Source organism: Myripristis murdjan, chromosome 9 (genome assembly GCF_902150065.1).
Source record: "Myripristis murdjan chromosome 9, fMyrMur1.1, whole genome shotgun sequence".
Classification (NCBI taxonomy): domain Eukaryota; kingdom Metazoa; phylum Chordata; class Actinopteri; order Holocentriformes; family Holocentridae; genus Myripristis; species Myripristis murdjan.
The window spans coordinates 14,167,405-14,174,294 of record NC_043988.1 but is presented as its reverse complement, the minus strand read 5'-3'; positions in this window follow the sequence as shown (position 1 = coordinate 14,174,294).

Genomic DNA, 6,890 nt, shown 5'->3' with positions numbered 1-6,890 from the left:
TGGGTGTGGCTGGTGTCACAGCTTGTAAATACCACTCGTATGTACAGTGCATGAGCTGCATTAGATACACTATACCACTGCAACCAACAAGACTAAAGCAAGCCAAATGGCAATTACAGTCCACAAATATCAAACAGCTAATAAAAATACAGTATCAATCTAAATGTTGAGCAAGGCTTTTATGCTTCAAAGGCTTTGTTGGTACAAAGCTTTGCCGTACAAAAGCTCACCACTCACTGGGGATAAAAGGATAACTGGAGTCGTTTCAGAGAGAGCTCTGACTGACAATGGTTGGTGACTCTCAGCAAAGGTCCGCGTCTGCAGCAAAACAACTCATCTGCCCGCCAGACATGACGACTATTTTGGGCTGCAGAAGGGGTTAAAAATATGAGCCAATCAGGAGACTTCCAGTGTGAGGGTCAACTTTCAAGCATGTATTTATCAATACCAGCACACATGCACAGAAATAGCTGATTTGCACACACAGTCGCATGCACATGCAGAAATACTGACGCTCCATGCACAAAGACACTGATACATGTACACATACTTTTGTGTGCAAAAACACGCACACATGCACAGACACACGCACATGTATCTACATACATGCACACGGCACACAGGGGAGAATGTATTCATCTTGCCAACCAGACAGCATAGTGTGAACAAGTCAGGCAGACATTTGCAGACATGATATGTCTACTCCTTCTGCTCCAAGCTCATAGTCAAACTGCCACCCCCTCCCCCACCGCAGCCATGTTGGCTTGCCCGTCTTGCACAGTGTAGTGTTTCCTGCAGAATCAGAAATCACAGAGTTGCCACAGGCCGGTGTGCCCACTATAATATCGCAGGAGAACAAAGAGAAAACAAGGAAACATATATAGGGCAGCCAAAGGAAAGTCCTTCTTGGCCTCTCTTCTTAGAGGCCAGCACAGATTTACTACAGTTTGATTTGTAAAGCCTCGGTCAGGAGTGCTCTGCTCCAGTCACACCCCCACTGTCAACTCCATTCAATAACCTACTTATTTCAGCGTCCACTCTGGATTGATCTATGATTTCTGTTTCTATGGCTCAAGACGAGCAGTTTGCCCCTGCGCTCCTGGCTGCCCCTCTACAAGGTTCTCTTCTAATCTCCCTGACCTTTGGAGTCAGTGGACAGAAAGAGCCAAAGGTCACATTATCTGACTGGGGTGTCATTAGCTTCGAATAAAAACTGAGCGAATGCTGGAGTCCCAGAAAAATGACAGGCATCCAGCTGCCCAGGTGAAGCTCATCTATTAAATTGAATAAGACGTGTTGTAAAGAACCACTGAAGGCCTTTCATGTGTTTTGAGTGTGTATTTCTAAGCAAAGTGAATTGAGTGGTTCATCTGCATTTAACTGTTGGCTCAGTGTGGAAAAAAAGAGCAAATAAAAACGCACAGTTTTTCTTAGGAAAGTGCTAGGCTAATGTGTGTCTAATGAAAGAGGGTTTTAATTATATTTTTTCTGGTTGATCTTACTGTATAATTTACTGCTATTTATCTTTTTTGTCTGTTTACATCCCATGTGGTCCTTTACCTGTGTCTTTTCTCTACAACACCTGCCACATGCCCTGTTTATGTCCCACATTTCCTGGCAAAGTTTGAAAATCTGAGAACGCTGCCTTTATTGTGCCATTTGTGCCATGTGATTTAGTGCAAAGTCATTTGAATCTACCTGTGAGTACAAAAGGTGCTTTAAAAATAAATCTATTTGCCGAGCAGGTGGAAATCTAGTCGAGAGCTGTGCCAGACTGTACTTGAGACAGCAAGGAGCGCCACTGATTTCTCCTTTTTGCTCTTAGAATTCAAACAGCCTGCAACTGGACTGAACACACTCGCTCCATGGCGTACAAGAGCATCCCAAATGCCCATCTTAGCCAAAGGACCCTTAGGCAGCTAATATAAAGAGGCCCTTCATATTCTACCATATTTGGTTGGAGAAGGCCAAAGTCATCATCTAATCGCCCAAGAATAAACACATACTCTGAATATTGAAGCGGTGACACTGTCAGTGGTGTGGTAGCCACCTGATACACACCACGACTTGCTGGTGATGTCAGACCAGACACACTCGTATAGCTGCGATGAGACAGGCTGTAACTGAATGCGGATGACAAGTGTGTACAGCACCTCAGGCACTCTAGCTTCTCAAGGTGATGAGAGAGATGCATACACAGATCTCTACATAGAAAAGGTTGTCATTAGTCATCCCGAGGAGTGGTAATGCCACTTTACAGTGAAATACACAGACACGTGGATGGCTGGCTACATATTTCCAGAGAAAAGTGTGTCTCGACTGAGAACACCATGCTGACTCCTCACATATTCTTCACCTGTCTCTCTTAATATTGCTCTCATCATCCCCAACAAAATTATAGAAAATGAAAACAGAAAATAACATCTTCTTTGGCCAAAGTGTTTTTTTTTTTTTTTTTTTACTTGTACTTCTTTATAATCAGCCTCTATAATGAAGAATGCTGCAGTTTTGCCTGCGGCGTCCTGACCACAGAGCAGAAACAGATTAGCGGTAGAGATGGTCAGGCAGACTGGAAGAAAGACAGGAAGACAAACAGAGAAATAGGGCAGACAGTTGTATACACACACCAGTGCACACAAAAACACACACACACCCCTCACCCCCACTCTCATCTAAACGCTCTCATCCCAAGCCCCTGTGCATCAGAGGTGAGTCATTCTGTCCTCTCTGTGTGACTTTGCGCACTTCTGAGCCACCATGAATGGCGCTTCTGCTGACTCCGTGTCCCAGTTTTCTGCTTTGTGGTCGGTTGCAGGGAAAGCTGACAGGAGCATGGGGAATGTAGTGGGGAGTACAAGGGCCAAGTGCGTAGTACACAGGATCGCAAATGCTTACCAAATCATCCACACTCGCACTCAGCTCAGTTCTCAGGTCGTAAATGTAGTAGGAGAGTGTGGTGCTGGCTCAGCAGTCTCTCCGGGGAGAGGAGGACTGGATGGCTTTGGGATGAGTCTCTGTGAACTAGCACAGAGATAAAAAACAACAACTAGTAGATAAGATAACACACCGGCAAGATAAAAACTACCATGTTATGGTATAGTATTGCACCATTGCCGCTACTCCCATGATGCAAGATAACTTTCCACAAAGTCATATTACACTGACAGAATAAGCTTATCAGTGACCTGCTGGTGTTAAAATGCAGTGATTGTCAAATATTGGGTCATGGTCCAAAAGTGAACTAAATGCTGATTCTGGCTGTCCATGTATATTATGTAAAATATAATATATAAAATAGACCTATAAAATTAGGCTTGAAAAGAATGAAAAAAAAAAAATGAACTGGAGGCAAACACTAACTAAAGGGCTTTTCATTCGGCTTCAGAGGGTTTGCACTCCATGAAAGTATTGCGGTGTAATGAACTTTTCATTTTGCAAAAACCGAGTAAGGCCAAATGTGGATCCTAAGCCAACAGAAAACCGCTGTTTTAAGGTGTGTGCCTGACAGAGAAAGAGGAGGACAGTCAGTGGAAACATCTGTGATTCACAGCCTAATGAACTGAAGAGGGTGGTTCTTCTTACACACATTGTGCATCTGTATGTGATTCACCAAATGTTAAATTATCTTGAATGTCTAGTTGTATCTGTTTTGCAATGCACAAAGCATAAAGGAACTGTACTAATCTTTTGGGATGACTCTTCTCTTTGCAGTAACATTGAATGACATGTAGCATGTAGAATATGAAATAACTTAAATATGAATAGAACCTTGCAAAAGATGGATATTAAGCTGGTTTATTATTCCCTCATTTGGCCTCTCCTCCTCACCTCTTTTCCCATTCATCAGCGGCAGAGAGACTCCTGGCTCACTGTCTGCCTGTATTGATGTATTCTGTATTGACAAAGACTGTATTGAGCAGTCTTCGTCAATAACAAAGACTGTTTCCGCCAGACGTTCTGTGTGGAAGTGGGTCAGTCTGCTGTAGTTTGAGACATGGTGTTTTATTTTCCATAAAAAGGGCCTGAATAGCTCATATTCTCTCAAACTGTATGCCCATTCACAGCCTAATGAAATGAAGAGGGTGGCTCTTCTTACACACATTGTGCTGGAGAGAAAGAGAGGAATTGAAAATAGCAATAAGATTACATTATCAAATTTCAGAAATTCACACCCTGCCCATTGAACCTGAAGAATGGCTGTTCTCCACTGAGATATTTGTTGTCAGAATGAGCCTTAGTTAAAGGTCATTGTGGTGGGATTGCAAGCATATGGAAAAACACAACGCTATTTTTAATCTTTTGTAGGCTGTCGCTTAAATTTGCATGTTTTGCACAAAGACGTCAAAAGATGAATGCACTCATCAGCGAAAAACATCCAAAGCTTTGCCAACTTTTACCAAATGAGGCGTTAAAGATGGAGGTTGCTGGTGATTGCTGTATTTGACAAGGTTGATAAGAATCTGTGCAGTATGATGAGCTCTTTTAATTACCCTCTGCCTGCAGTTTTCACTTGTTTCCTTTGTCTTGCCAGACAACAGTGTGCAGAGAACGTGCTGATTCACTGCTGAGCTGCAGAGTCATCATCATCTGCACAGGCAGAGGAAGGGCACGCAGACAGACGATGAGTTGGTGTGAAACAGACTAAACTGTTACCTGGATGTCTGCTGTCTTTCCCCCGGGCAGAGACAGAGAGAGAGGGCCGTGTGTTTTATATCAAATATGTTTATGATACACACACATCTGATAGCAGTCTGGTGTCTGTGGCACTGAGACGAGATGTGTCGGGACATCAAGCTTTGATTAGAGATTTGATTAGGTCACTTCAGCACTTTTACTGGTGCTCTGTACTGTACATCTCATTTGAAAACTGCACAGTGAAAAACTGGCAAAAACACTACTTTATCTACACTGGCTTTGTTCAAAAAACAACTGAAAAAAATAATTCTTTAGCCATAATTTGTAGCACTTCTGGATCTTCAATCTGTATCTTTCATTTTCTGTGCAAATTGGTTATTATTATTATTTTTTTTCTTCCTCTTCTTTCTCCTCTTCTTTGTCCTATTTGTTGTGATGTGAATTTCTATATTATCCGTATTATAAACCACTGCTGTTGTTTTTATTTTTACATAGGGGAGGTATTTTCATAAGCCTTTTGGCTTCTACCTCTCCTGCACAATGTTTAAATTTATTATTTTTACTGTTTTTATGTAAGTCATACAATGTGCAAACAAACATACAAACTTTTTACATTGGTGCTGCTCAAATCTATTTCCCTTATTGAGAGAATGCCTATAAAGTTCTACCTCATCAGAAAGAACCAGTTCCATGTTATTATGCTATGTGTTTTCAGGCATATTGAATGGTGCTCACCAGAAGCCATCATTATCCTATTTCCACCTGCTGATTGCTTTTTGTGGTGAGATGTATAAACTCACATTCACTGCAAAAAAACAACAACTGCATTTTAAGATGTAATTTAGTTCGATATTCAGTGTAAAATTGTGTTTTTCTCAAAACAACTGATTTTTTTTTTTTTAAATTATGTGTCATTTTCTTGATACCAATGGGTTGATCTACCTAATTTCAACACATTTACACTTCTTCCCTGAAAAAATTAATTCTAATTCCACAATACTGAAAACAAGTGGGATTAACTCATCCCACTAGCAGAGTTTTGACTTGTTTTAGGAACAACACTTAACACAACATTTGAGACTGAATGACTTAAGTGCTGGGACTAGTTTTAATTCTTTATTCTGGCTAATGTATGACTGCCAGTTGCATAAGCATTAAGAGTGACTCATTTTAAACTAAAAAGTCAGGCACCCCTGGCACATGCTGAAGACTGCAGCCGGTAGAAGCAGGAGATGGGTTTGCTTCGAGTAAATCATTTTTATGCAACAGGTCAATGAAGACGTCATCAAGTCTGACTTGCTTTTAATTTGGCTGGATTTATACCTATACCTTACAGTTACTGACTATATGCTATACTGTGCTCATTGTTCAGGTAATGCAGTGGCTGCAATGCCTGCTGAACACATAATGGAAATAAGTCAGTTCAGTTATAGGCTTTGTTGCCACCACAACAGCAGGCTGCAATTATGCACAGAAGCAAATGACTTGCTTAATTTTTGCTACATAGCCTCTTGGAAACGCTGGATGGCAATCAAGAGTTCTTACCGCACTATTACCAATCTCTTTTGTTGCCGTAGAGAATAAACTCAGAAGCTGCTTCCATTTAACCAGAGCAGTATAAAGCTGTAAAGTAGAATGTTAATGACTTCTCTGCTTTCCTTTGCTCATTACAGCAGTGCTTCTCTTCACATCCCACAGCAAAGACTCCTATTGACGATATTAGGGCTGATTGCAGTGATGCAATCTCATAGGTATACGAGAAGTGCAAACCGCCGAGAAACACACACGGACTCACATAAAGAGAAAGAGCCATCTCTGAATGAAGAACATTGTTGTGTTCTGGGAAGTGATACGATAGTCTCTGTGTAGGAGTGCCTCATGAGCTCCTACACCTTCCTTTGTAGATAAAAAAACACAGTTCAGTAGCCTCTGTGGTGGACATTAGCTTTTCCCTCAAAGGTGGAAAAATGCCTCAAGTGTCAGGCACAAAGGTGGGTGAAAAACCAGGGAAGAGGACAAAGTCTGCTTTCTTTTGCCAAGAAAAAAGTCAACTCTACACTTGCAGTTGCACCCAGAGATGCTGCGTCTCCCACCGGAGCAGAATGGAGGATGAATAAGGTTTAGTTTTCAGTGTGAGGAAACACCGGCACTGATGCCCTTCCCATAATTTTTTGTAGCTGGGTCTGTACTGTCAAAATAACTTACAGAGGGAAAATCAACTCTGCTGCTGCTGCTCTCATTATCTGTTGGCATTG